Genomic DNA, 13,660 nt, shown 5'->3' on the forward strand with positions numbered 1-13,660 from the left:
GATTCCAGACCTTTCCTCAGGCTCACTGAATCAGTCTCATGCATAGGGGTTTAGGATTTAAAAAGGTGATTTTGCCTGTCAGGGAGTTGGAAATTGTATAGAACATGTTTATATGACACTAATCTGTGTTCCTTCTCAACAGCATTGTTCTATAATGATATCCCTCCCCCCCACCGCCTCTGTGGTATATGCATATGTTTGTGTGGGTATGTGCACATGGATGTGGGTGAGTCTGGAGGTGACAAGTTGATGCTGGGTATTTTCTTAAACTGCTCTTCCTCTTGTTTTTGAGAGAGTCTCAGTGAACCTGGATCTCAGATCCAGCAAGGCTGGCTGAAGTCCGTCTTTGCCCCTGCAGCACCAGGATTAGACGTGTGCCACACTGTGCCTGGCTGGCTGGCTGTGACATGAATGCTAGGGGTCTGAACTCAGGTCCTCCCTTTACCAACTATGTCATCTCCTCAGCTCCCGAATATCCCTTTTCAAGTGTCTAAGTAAGGTCTTCTTTCTCTCCTCTTCGCTTCTTTGTCCTCCTCCTCCTCTTCCTCCTCCCTTCCCTTCTTCTTCTTCTTCCTCTTCCCTTCTTCTTCCTCCTTCCTTCTTCTTCCTCCTTCTTTTTCCTCCTCCTTCTTCCTCTTCTTCTTCTTCCTCTTCTTCTTCTTCCTCTTCTTCTTCTTCCTCTTCTTCCTCCTCTCCCTCTTCCTCTCCCTCTCCCTCTCCCTCTCCCTCTCCCTCTCCCTCTCCCTCTCCCTCTCCCTCTCCCTCTCCCTCTCCCTCTCCCTCTCCCTCTCCCTCTCCCTCTCCCTCTCCCTCTCCCTCTCCCTCTCCCTCTCCCTCTCCCTCTCCCTCTCCCTCTCCCTCTCCCTCTCCCTCTCCCTCTCCCTCTCCCTCTCCCTCTCCCTCTCCTTCTCCTTCTCCTTCTCCTTCTCCTTCTCCTTCTCCTTCTTCTTCTTCTTCTTCTTCTTCTTCTTCTTCTTCTTCTTCTTCTTCTTCTTCTTCATTTGGTTTTTTGAGACAGGGTGTCTCCGTGTAGCCCTGGCTGTGCTAGAACTAGCTCTGTAGACCAGGCTGGTCTCTGACATTCTCTTCTTCATCTTCATCCTTCTCTTCCTTCTCTTTGCATTGTAGAGGATAGAGCCCAGGGCCTTGGACTAGGGGCCACTGAGCTGCATAGCCACAGTCTTAATAGATTTTACAACAGAGGGCATTTTCTTTGTCCATCTTGGTGTCCACCCCTGCACATGATCATACATATAGAGACTTACCACATGATGGAAGACTAGTTTATACATTCTTGGGATATTTGGGCTCAGATGATGCCCCTAAAACATGCTCTTCCAGAGACCTTCTGTCCCTCACTATGGGATGGTCCCTTCACACAGAATGCCAGAGTCTCCCAGGAACTTATTAGCATGCAGATTCTCATTCCAGGCCACAGATACACCAAGCCAGACTGTTGTCCAGGAAAGAAAAATTAATAGCCAGATGACACCAATCTGCTGCTCTGGACTTTGAAAAAGATGCCCTCTCTCTGTGTGTCTGCAATGAAAGCTGTGTGTTGTGCTCATGAGAGTTTTCTTGGGCCTTGCTGTGAGCTGGGATTTGGAAGATCTGGGCTTAACTGTTTAAGCCATTACCCTCCAGCTCACTTGCTTTTAAATTGAGACATCTCTCTAGGGGAGGCACTGGAGTGTAGGCTTCTCTACAGACATCAATTCTGAAGGAGCCACCTCTTCTGTGTGCTCCGAAAGAATGACTTTTTCTTGGGCTAGGCTTGGCAGCTGTTCTGTTTTCTTGGAAGTAAAGTGTCTGAAGTGACTATGTGTACTCCTGATAAGATGAAACAAGCGTGTAAAGACACCCTCTTTGCCTTGCTCCTTTGTGTCTTACCTCTCGTTTCTTCTCAGATATTGGTAATTGAGACTTTCATGTGTGAAAGCTCCGTTACACACTGTCAATATCTTATGAGAATGCTAGTGCCACTCTCTTGGTTACTATTCTATCTCCGTGAAGAGACACATGGTGGTCCAAGGCAACTCACAAAAGAAAACTTTTAATTGTGGACTTGCTTACAGTTTCAGAGGGTGAATCCTCTGTGACAGGATCATCACAGTGAGGAGGATGGCAGCAGGCAGGCAGGCATGGTACTGGAGCAGTAGCTGAGAGCTTATACCTTATCCACAAGTTGGAGAGAGAGAGAGAGAGAGAGAGAGAGAGAGAGAGAGAGAGAGAGAGAGAGAGAGAGAGAGAGCTAACTGGGAATAGCTTGAGCTTTTGAAATTTCAAAGACCACCTTCAGTGACACATCTTCAACAAGGCCACACCCCCTAATTCTTCCCAAAACAGTTCCACTAATTAGGGACCAAGCATTCACATTTGAACATTGTGTGTGTGTGTGTGTGTGTGTGTGTGTGTGTGTGTGTGTGTGTGAGAGAGAGAGAGAGAGAGAGAGAGAGAGAGAGAGAGAGAGAGAGAGAGAGAGAGAGAGAGAACTGAACATCTGATGTCTCTGGGTAAATGAGATCAAAGTCAGTCCCTTGGGTGAGGCTTTCCGAGAAACTCCTAGAGAGGAAAAACTGATTGCCCCCCGCCCTTATTTCACCTAGAACTAAGAGATGAGTAGCATTTTCCTTTTTCATCTATGACATAATAAATGTATACTACAAATTGCTAAGTATATTAGTTACTTTTTTGTTTTATAGTGGCTGCCCGTTAAGTAACTACTGTCCTAATCAGAGATTGCAGCTCTACTGCTCCCAGCAGTGGTCCCATTGAAGGGGCCACAGCCTGAGGGGATTCTGTTCCCTCAGGCACCGACTCCTTCAAAGCTACTAAGGGAAACTTTATCTAGATCTCTCTCTCTCTAAATAACTCATAATTCAAAGGTTGAGGTGGAATTCTGCTCGCTCAGAGAGACTGAAAAGCAAGTAGCTCACCGTCTCCCTTTGCTGGCGTCTTCCAAAAACCCAGCCATCCTTCTGCTCAGCCCCCACTATACGTGGTTCCTCCCTACCACTTCCTGTCAGCTACTTGCTGACTCAGTCTCCTGCTCACAGGTTAAATCTATTTAATCAAACAAATGCAACACATCCTTGCATTGTTAACAAAAGCAGTAGGGAAAAAATGCAACACACTTTAAAACAATATTCCATAACAGGTTTCGATACAGAGTTTCTCTATGTAGCCCTGGCTATCTTGGAACTCTCTCTATAGACCAGGCTGGCCTTGAACTTACAGAGATCTTCCTACTTCTGCCTACTGAGTTCTGGAATCAAAGATGTGTGCCACTGCCTTCTGGCTTTATTTTTTTTTATTTATTTATTTATTTTTTTTTGAGACAGAATCTCTCTATGTGGCCTTGGCTGTCCTGGAACTTGCTGAGTAGACCAGGCTGGCCTTGAACTCACAGAGATCTACTGGTCTCTGTCTCCCAATTGCTGAGATTAAAGGTGTGTGCTGCCATGCCCTGCAACCAATTGTTAATAATACTCCAATATGAAAAATACAGATCTTGTGATTGGAAGACTTTCCATTTAACTGCTATCTGTCATGTTAGAGAAACTAGAGTGAATGTGAATGATCAAATGTTATATAGGTGCTGGGTTCCTCAACGTGAGAACAGGGACAGGTGGGCATAGCAAGTGTTTGGTCATTTTCCTCATTACGAAAGTGGTGGCACTATAATATAATGCCTGTGATGATTTTGTTAGATAGGCTCTGAACTAGAAATCCTTCATCTAGACTACCTTTTGGAGAGGGTCGTTCTGTTCTATTTTGTTAATGACTCTGGGAACCAATCACCAATTGTCCAGGAACTGAACATGGCTTGGGTTGCTGTGCTTCTGACTTTCATGGGACAAAACATGGGTTCAAGTTCATCCCTAAATATTGTTATGTACTTGGTTCTTAGCTTGTCCAATCAGTACTCTGTTTGGGTCAACTCCATGTAACATTGAACAACATTTTGCATTCCTGGACTCTTTCCTCATTCTCATACATCCCACCTTAGCTCACTTATATTACAAACATTATGCACACAGATTCACTTGGATTTAATTGCAATTATTATTTTTTATTTTTTCCTGGTACTGCAAAATTGATGAAGGAACCCAGGATATTTAGACATATTCTCTGTATTCCTATAGTCTCCTTCATTGTCTGAAAAACCACAGACTTCATTTAAAAGGCAATGAATCCTTCATCAGGTTTTCTTTAAGCCATGTATTTATCAGGATTCCCACTTGTGCTGTGGCTTAACTTTATAATCTTTGATTTATAATTTGCAGCTGCTGAGAACCAGAGGGAAGCCCACTCCTTTGGAAGAGCATTTCCCTAGATTACTTCACCACTGCTGGGGATCCCCTTGAACACTGGTCCCTGAACACCAGCTTCCAGAAGATTCCATGGATGGCCATCCAGTCTTATCCACTGCAGTTTTCCCTCTGCACTTCCTTCTTTAATTCCTTCGATCCAGCGAGGCTCTCATCAGGGTCAGAGCAGAGATGGACCAGCTGGACCACAGATTGGAGGACTGACCTCTTAGAGTGCCAACAGTCAACAGTGTGCTGTCTGACCCATAGAAAGATAAGAAGAAGAAGAAAATATGCTATGTGGAAGGAAGAGGAATGGTTTGATAATTCCTTAGAGGCTGAAAGTGAGGAACAACCAAATTTAGAGGAATATGACATTTTCCTGCAGGGCTTCTCTTTTGTCCCTACTGAGATATATAATCTGGGTGTTCCTGCTGGACTGTGATTCAGAGGAGACTAAGTCTTCTAGTGGTCCTCCTGCTAGTAAGAAACACCAACCCATTGGTCTCTGTATTGCTTCTCTGCACTGTAGATCTGCACTTTTGACCTGGAAGATGTTGGCATTGACTTTTGTAGGATCAAGGTCAATGATAACAGTAGTTCAAACCTTCCCCAACTTTGTGTTTATAGATCAGGTGGTGACATCCTGTACTGAGTTTGTTAGAGCAATGGAGTCACAGGGTGGAACTGAACTCTTAAAATATTTGGCTGAAACATGATATTGCTAGTTATGTAGAAGACAGCATTATGGAACATGATCAGAATCATGAAACAAGGTACTACTGGTTAAATTTTGCAATCCAGCAACCCACTAAGGACAGTGTAGACTCTACAGAAACTGGGAGCAGGTAGACATGGTTCTTTTCCCATGGAGCTTACACTCCAGTGTCCCTGTAGGTGTGAAAAGCAGTGGCTATAGCATATGCGTGGCCACTAGTTGGGGAGGAGTTCCTAATGCTGTAATCATGGCCAGTGGCCAAGTATCTCTAAGCCTACCTTTTATAAGCAATCTATGGACATGGACTGCTTTTCCCTAGCCAAAGTCCTGGGATGTCAGGGGAAGTGCTTGAGGTTTGTAGCTTCTGGGGAGGGAAATATGAAATGATTTAGACCAGGGAACAAAAAGGGATGGGATACAGAACCAACTATTGCTTTTATTCTGTGTAGAAATTACAGTATAAAATATACTGGGCTGGGAAACTTTGACACCTTGATATTATTCCTTCCTTCCTTCCTTCCTTCCTTCCTTCCTTCCTTCCTTCCTTCCTTCCTTCCTTCCTTCCTTCCTTCCTTCCTTCTTCTCCTTACTTTCCTTCTCCTCCTCCTTTTTTTTTATAATACTAAAAAGCTATGTGATTGTAGGCAAGCCATTTCCCATTCCCTGTGGATGTCTCTTGAGTGACTTTTAAACCCCTTCTAGTTCTGAAAGTCTTTTTTTTGTTGTTGTTTATTTGTTTGTTTTTTTTTTCAAGACAATGTTTCTCTGTGTAGCTTTGGAGCCTGTCCTGAAACTTTCTCTGTAGATCAGGCTAGCCTTGAACTCACAGAGCTCCACTTTCCTTTAGCCCATGAGTGAGTGCTGGGATTAAAGGTATGCACCATCACCACCTGGCACTCTGAAAGTCTTAACATCAGGCCCCGGGCTACAGGGGTCAGTTTCAAAATACCCTGCCTTCAGTTGCTAGATCATATATATTCAGCATCTCCATAAACTTTTTTTTTTTAGATTTTTTGAGGGAATGTCTGTTTTATCAACTTTTTAAGTGCACATTGAGTTCTTCTGTGGAGTTAAGAAGACGCTAACTCTACGTCCTCCTTCACTGTGGCTTGCTGCCTTTCCTCATGGCCTTTGCTTGTTCACATCTCTACTGAGCTTATGCTACGTGCTGTGCATCAGATACGAGTTGGGTTTGGAGATGCATGCTGAACCTGACACTTCCCAGACTCCCTTCCCGTTTCCAGAGAGCCTTCCCTTTCCTTCTACCTTCTGGCACTTTCTTTGGCAGGAACCAATTGTATCTAGGCAGTGTGCTGTAGCACCCTTGATGTAACCACATGCAAACAGGGACCACATAGTCCCTAAGCAATTTTATCAAACACTAAGATAGACATTTAAGTAACCATTCAGACCCAGGGTTACCACAAAAAGAACGTTCTCCAGGTATAAGGAAGAGGACATTTTCCTTCCAGGATGTGTGCAGAAGGACCACGCTCCAGCCTGTGGAGAACACCAAATACTCTACTCCCTGCAACCTGTCCTTGCCCAAGTAGAAATAATCTAAAACCCAAAATACTTCCCAGTAAATAGACATACTTTCTATGCACTGTTTTTCTCTGTACCACCCTCATGGCTTGCCACTTCTTAAAAAAGGAATGGAAAAACACTAATCAGACAAAAACGTTGCTGTGAGCTCTGACCTCATTGGGAATCCTTTTAGCAATTTCTCATTTCTATTTTATTATCAACAAATCCACTGAATACTTATCTTTAAGTCCAGGATACACAAAACAATGGAATTTCAGGCTCAGAGCTGTTGACATATACTATTTGTTTTGAGTCTTTTTGTCACAGGGAATGACTTCAGACATTTCAGTTTAATGACATAAGTGGGGAAATGAACGACTCTTGACTTTCACTTTCTTTTTCAGTTCAGGTCAAGGAATAGGTACCTCCAGATAATGTCTACACTGTCTCTATTGCCTTTCTTTATGTAGGTATATATCACTACCAAGGATAATATTCATCTCCTCTTCTTGTCTTTATTTCCTACCTGGCAAATATATTAAAGACAGTATAAAGTTCATGAGATAAACTTTTCTGATAAGAGGTTTGAGAAACAAAGGGCCAAGATTGTTGTATTACAGGGCCCATGTAGGAAGTTTATTGAGGGAAGGGGAGAGAAGCGGCAGAAAAAGGGGCAGAGACCGGTCCCTGGGGCTGAGAGTGAAGGAAGAGAAAGAGAGAGAGATGGGAGGTGTACAAGGCCCGCCTTTTATAAGGAAACATAGCGGACGTGCACAGGGGTGCTCTTAGTGACTGCAGCTGAGGAATACCCTGTCAGGACCCTAAGGGCAGGCCAGTACAGATGCCTGAATGCTAACAAAGATAAACAAAATAAATGAAAAAAAGACAACTTAAATGATTAGCAAACATTCAACTATAATTTTTGGAATCCATGTCTAGTGTATCCTTTCTGTTGTTTTTTTTTTTTTTTTTTTTGTCTTATTGATTTTCTTTCTTTTTTAGTTTGTTTGTATGTTTTGATTTTTGTTGTTTTTGTTGTCGCTTTTCACTTCTTTTGAAAGAGAGATAGCAGGAAGTTGGTTGGGTAGGGAGGTAGGGAGGATCTGTGTGGAGTTAGAAAGTACATGATAAAAATATATTGTCTGAAAAAAAAACTTTAAGTTTTGTGCTTTAAGACAGAGTCACAGGTAACCCAAATGGACCTTGTGGCTGAGGCTGGCTTTGAACTTCTGATTCTTCTGCCTCCATGTGGGTAGACCACTGGGATTACAGTCATGTAACCATGCCCAGTTCGTTTTCAAAAGTTTAGTGCAACATTCCTCCCTTTCTGCAGAAGTGGAATCAGTAAATCCGTATAATTCTAAACATCCTAATGAGGAGAACAGTCTGTTGAGCATTTTCATACTCCCAAGTATCTGAATATTAGCTCTGTGAAGACAAAATATAGAGATGATAGACTGCTCTTCCTGCTTCTCATTTGAATGGTCTGGTGTGTTGTAGTTCCAGCCATTGACCTTAAAGCAACTTATATATGTTTTCTTTATCCCTAAAGAGAAAGGAAAAATCTGATTTTTTCCAAGCAATTAAAACTCTTCTGCTTCAGGTAGGGTGGAAAGAATGAGGAGCTATGTCTCCCTGTATATAATTGCAAGGTTCATCTTTCTTGTTTTAATGATTGACAGAAAACTGATAAACTGAGACATTTCCTTGTTAAGGGTGAATGTACTCTCTTGGTGGTCCCATTGCTAATTTGTTTGACTATTTTGTACGATTTCTTACTCTGTAATGGAAAGGTTTATTAAATACGAGGGTGGCAAAGCTTTCTGAATACTAATGAACTTATTTGCCAAAATTTAAATGTTCTTCTCGCTAGTGAATGTCTGTCTCACTTAACAGGAACCAAATTGAATAATGAAGAAAATTAGACTCCAGTGAACCTCAAGAGAAATCGTGTGTGAATTGTAATAGAAAACTGAGGGAGAAAAGGGTCATATTTTAGAAAAAACACTAGATAATTTAGATTATTTTAAAAAAGGATGAACTTAGGGAAGCTCAGGTCTTTTCAAAGCAACACACATTCAGTCAATTAATTCAAAATGCTGGTTTTCCCTTTACCCAAGCAGTCTATACCTATTGCCAGTCTACAGTAAAAGGAGGGCAGATTAGGTGGGAAATGCATGCTAGGTTTCTGTGCTTACAATTCACTAAACTTCTTCTCATGTGAGGAGGATCTTATATACCTGTGATGGAAAGGAATCAATAGCCTTGAAAAATGAGCATTATTCTTCAGAGAAGTTCAATAAAAAGATGGAATTGGGGGAATTGCTGCAATTCTTCCTACAAGCATAAGATAACGAGTGTGCCCTCACACTGATGTGTTTAATTCCACCATCTCGGTGTTATGGCTAATGAAGTACATGATCATGATGCCTTTCCTCTGCTAGCACCCAGGGGCATTGTGGGAACAATATGGTGACCTCCTGACCAGGAGACAGGGCGGGGGGAAATTCGGCAACCATACCAACTGCAAAGCATGGTCAGCATAAAACACAGGGTGTGTGTGGAGTAAAATCAAGCAGCTAAGGAGAAGTGATGAGAAGGGAAGGTGACAAGGAGCAAAGATGGGAAATGGACCTTTTGTCCCTGACACAAATCCGAGAAAGGGACACGTTCACCGAAAAAGCAGGAGGAATGAGGATCCTGAGGCTCAGAAAATAATCAAAATGAAAATAATGAATGTCTCCAGTTTTCAAAGGAATTCTTCCTGAGGTTTTTAAAAATTAAAGGTAAATAAAGAGGAAGGGCAAGGCCCTTGGAGCCTGTGGAGTTTTTAAAATAAAATAAAACATAAACAAAAATGGAAAGGTAAATGCTGTTCCAAGAAAACAATGGACAAGAAAAGAAGCCCAGAGTAAAGAGAGATTCAGAGTTAAGGTTGATTTCAACCCAGAAGGTGTTTTTTGGACAGCATGCTGGACTTCATCTCTGAAGGAGAAAAAAAAAATGGTTAATTTATCTCAGAGTAATCTATTTTATCTGAGGATGAATTTTCTTTATTGCCCTTTATGAGGTTTAAAAAACCAAAACCAAACAACAACAACAACAACAACAAAAAAAAAAAACCCTAGACTTTGATTGCTCCTAAGGCAGGGGGGGGGCACTTTCCAGTTACAAATCTTAATTTCCCCCCTTATAATGATAATTGGGTTTCAACAAGCAAGTAAAACAAACACGGAGACAGAGACTTATCTCTACCATGTCAACTCCTGGCCTGCTCTGATGGAAATAAAGGATTTAGTGAGTAGGGATGGAGGCAGAGGAACAAGACAATGAAACAGAGGAAAAGGCTGCACACTCAGTACGATGGCCCAATTTGTGGGAAATTAAATGAACAATTGGGTTTGAAGGACGTGTACAATAAGGAGACTGGAATAATAAGATATATTTAGAAAGGGGAGATTACTTGGGAAAGCGAGGGTGAATGACGAATTATGTGGAGATGATTAAGGACTGAGGAAGGCAGAGGAGGGAGGACATAATTGGAATGGGAAACAAAATGTGACCAAGAGGCTGTAAAAGGCAAGTTCCAATTCTGCATGGCGACTCACCGACCTCGAGGGAAGGCGCACAAGCTGGAGAGAGAGGTGGAAAAGACCCACACCGTTCATGGTTAACACATAAAGTCAGGACAATAGAAGAAGCGGTAAATGTCACTCTTCTTTCGGAATGAAAGCACATCCAGAGGAGTGCATTAGTCTGTGTTCGCCATTCATTTATGAGGAGAATAGTCTTCGTCTCCTTTTGTAAAAGGTTGATTTATAAAATGATTGCTATTAACGGAAAGAAAAGGTAAGCATTATCCGGGAAGTTAAGAAAAGATTGAGACTAGAGTAACTGAAGTGGGGAGTATGTGAGCAAGCCTCTTCACAGTCCTTAATATAAGATTTCCAAATTTAACATCCCATAGAAGAACTAGAGACCAATTATCCAAATACAAGCATAGGTAGTGAGGAGGGAGGAAGTTTAAGTTGTCGTAAATATTTTATAATATGTTTTTTGCAACATTTCGCCCTCCATAAAAATGGTTGTCATAAGTTAAAGAGCTTCTGGGTGTTATTTGAAACACTTACATGAGAGGATTTATAGCAATGTAAAGTAGTAGACACAACGTTAATTGAAAAAAAAAGTTCATGTTGGGAGTTGCTCTAAGTGCCTGTGATTTCCCTTTTACTTTCCACTGTTTGTGCTTAGGATTCCTTACAAACAGACAGCACAGACCCCCTTCGGAGGGAAGCTGATAAAGTAATTTAGCTGGAAAGGCTTAATGAGATAATGATGCTAGGGCCAGTTAACAACTAATAAGCATCTAACCACGAGGGATGATATTGTTGCTTATTAATTATAATGATGATGTGGAGGAGAGAGACAAGGTGGCCCTCGCTTAGCAGAGAGGACTCGGGAGTATGGCTGACTCCCAGAGGCAAAGCTGCCATCAGAGGGCTTGAGAATTAGGTCAACACTTAGCCGAGTTGGAAAATTTGTGTCTGCTGGCTTATATGGCCACCACAGAGCTGGAGGCCATGCAAATAGTAATGGTGGGCAGAGCTGAAGTAGAGTCCTGTGTGACTTCCAGGATACATGCAGAGGCAGACTCCAGGTCAAGGTTTGGGGAAGTCTTCTTGATGATAATTCCCACAGTAGTCACTCCTGGGTAGACAGACAGGTGTCCAGAATGAACTGGGTAGGCTTCCAGGTGGATGACCTTGCCCTTCACCAATGAGTCTGGTGAGCCAGACATGAGGTGTAGCTATTCAATTGGTTTTTCTGTTGTTGTTCTTGTTCTGTTTTTCAAGAAAGGTTTTTTCTGTGTAACAGTCCTGGCTGTCCTGGAACTCCCTTTGTAGATCAGGTTGGCCTCACAGAGATCTGCCTGCCCCTTCCTCCGGAGTGCTGGGAGTAAAGGCATAGACCACTACCACCCAGATGTTTTTTTTTTTTTGTTTGTTTGTTTGCTTGTTCGTTCATTTGTTTGTTTTTTAGTTTGCTTTAGAGAAGGAGCCCAGATCTTTCTTTCTTTCTTTCTTTCTTTCTTTCTTTCTTTCTTTCTTTCTTTCTTTCTTTCTTTCTTTCTTTCTTTCTTTCTTTCTTTCTTCCTTTCTTCCTTTCTTCCTTTCTTCCTTTCTTCTTTCCTTTCTTTCTTTCTTTCTTCCTCCCTCCCTCCCTCCCTCTCTCCCTTCCTTTCCTTCCTTCCTCCCTTCCTTCCTTCCTTCCTTCCTTCCTTCCTCCCTCCACTTCTTTCTTTCTTTCTTTCTTTCTTTCTTTCTTTCTTTCTTTCTTTCTTTCTTTCTTTCTTTCTTTCTTTCTTTCTTTCTTTCTTTCTTTCTTTCTTTCTTTCTTTCTTTCTTTCTTTCTTTCTTTCTTTCTTTCTTTCTTTCTTTCTTTCTTTCTTTCTTTCTTTCTGTTTTTCTTCCCCTGCACCCCCAAGGTACATTATCTGCTGACTTGGTTTTAGAGGTTTGGGGTGTTAGGAATTCACCTGACTCTGTTTCCTATGTGCCCAGGCTGGGGGAACTGTAGCATCAACACCGTGGAGACGTACTCATCTGTAGAGGGTAGGAGTAGAGAAGGCAGGTTGTGGGAGTGAAGGATAAACTGTTATGGGGAAATGCATCAGGCTTTTGGGAATCTTAGGACTCCTCCAGGGAGGCCTAGGATCAGGAGACACAGGTCCAGCTTGGAAAAGCTGATTGGGGGCCCTGGTAGGGTATATGAAACTCATCTCCTTATCCCCAGTCTCCCCCAACAACTCTGGATGGGTCCTGAAGCCTCAGTTATTGCCAACTTTTTCCTGGGTCTTTTGATCCGCCTCTGCAGCAACAAGGGTGATTTTCCATGCTTTCTGGTACTGTCATTGGTGAAATGAGGGCCATGTCACAGTATTTGACTTAGGCTATGTGTTAATGCTCATTGAGTACAGTATATATTGTAATAGTAGAGAATGGTATTCTCACCACCAGCTTAAGGGACATCAATTTCATTTTTTATTGAACATGCAGCTTGAAAGTGGCAAGAGGTGAAAAACAGTGGGGCTGGAAAACATCTCTAATTCTGACCTTCCTACTAGTTCTGGGACCTGGAGCAAGTCCCTTGATCCTCTGAACCTTGCTTCCCTCATTATAAAAGGAAGGGCTATTGAGGAGGATCTTAATAGTTATAAAGCTATATTCAGCTTTATAATTCTATTTTTATATACGTTATATTTGCAATCCCATGAGACCCTTTATGAGAGAAGCAATTGACCATCTCTATTGCCTTAAGTTTGTGGTTCAGAGTAGAAGCTTAAGTTCCGCTCACTAATTGATCAAAGGCAGAACTTCTTAGTAAGAAGCAGCTATGTGGCAGCCCCATGCCAACCTTAACTTAAGTGCTTCTCAGGTGACGAAGTCCACGTAAAGATGAAACAAGTCCTGTGATATTATATAGTCAATAAGAAATATAGCCAACATTTAACCCCAGGTCTCCCTGACATGAAAGCCATGTTTACCTCTCATAGTTTAAAACACAGGCTTCAATCATTGAACATAGAGAAATTGAGCTGGTGTCTAAATAAAGCCTTCATCCCTATGTGCTTCTGCCTTTGGTACAGGAAGGTACTCTACATGGTACCAAAGAGAAATGTAAACACCAACCCGGCCACAAACCCTTTGATCTACGATGCTGTTATGTCTGCAAGATATACTGGGGCAATGGTGGCACAAAGCCTGTTGGAGTAACCAATCAATATCTGATTTGATTTAAGGACAACTCCATGAAATGTCCAGATCCAACACTTCTTGGGTAACCAAAAACCTGAGACCAATAGCGCAGGGACCTAGGATATAACCAAGTACTACTGCTCTAAAAAAAAACAGTAAAATGACTCCTAATGACATTCTGCTATACTCATAGATTGGTCTCTTGCTGGGCCATCATCAGAGAACCTTCTTCCTGCAGCAGAGGGGAATATAAAGACCCATAGCCAGATGTTATGTAGAGAGTGAGAGACACTGAAATAGCTTTAAATGGGATGTCTCCATCAAATCCCTTCCCCCAGGGCTCAAGGAAC

General features: G+C 42.2%; 1 long non-coding RNA gene across 1 annotated transcript in view; it reads left to right on the plus strand.

Moving 5' to 3' along the window:
* Positions 1 to 9,711, plus strand: part of LOC107402449 (uncharacterized) — a 41,787-nt gene extending 32,076 nt beyond the window's left edge. The window contains exon 2 of the long non-coding RNA XR_006070155.2: positions 4,287 to 9,711. This is a non-coding gene — a long non-coding RNA (uncharacterized LOC107402449). The remainder of the gene's footprint in view (positions 1 to 4,286) is intronic.
* Positions 9,712 to 13,660: the final 3,949 nt, after the last annotated feature.

Source organism: Peromyscus maniculatus, chromosome 3, assembly GCF_049852395.1.
Source record: "Peromyscus maniculatus bairdii isolate BWxNUB_F1_BW_parent chromosome 3, HU_Pman_BW_mat_3.1, whole genome shotgun sequence".
In the NCBI taxonomy this organism is placed as follows: Eukaryota; Metazoa; Chordata; class Mammalia; order Rodentia; family Cricetidae; genus Peromyscus; species Peromyscus maniculatus.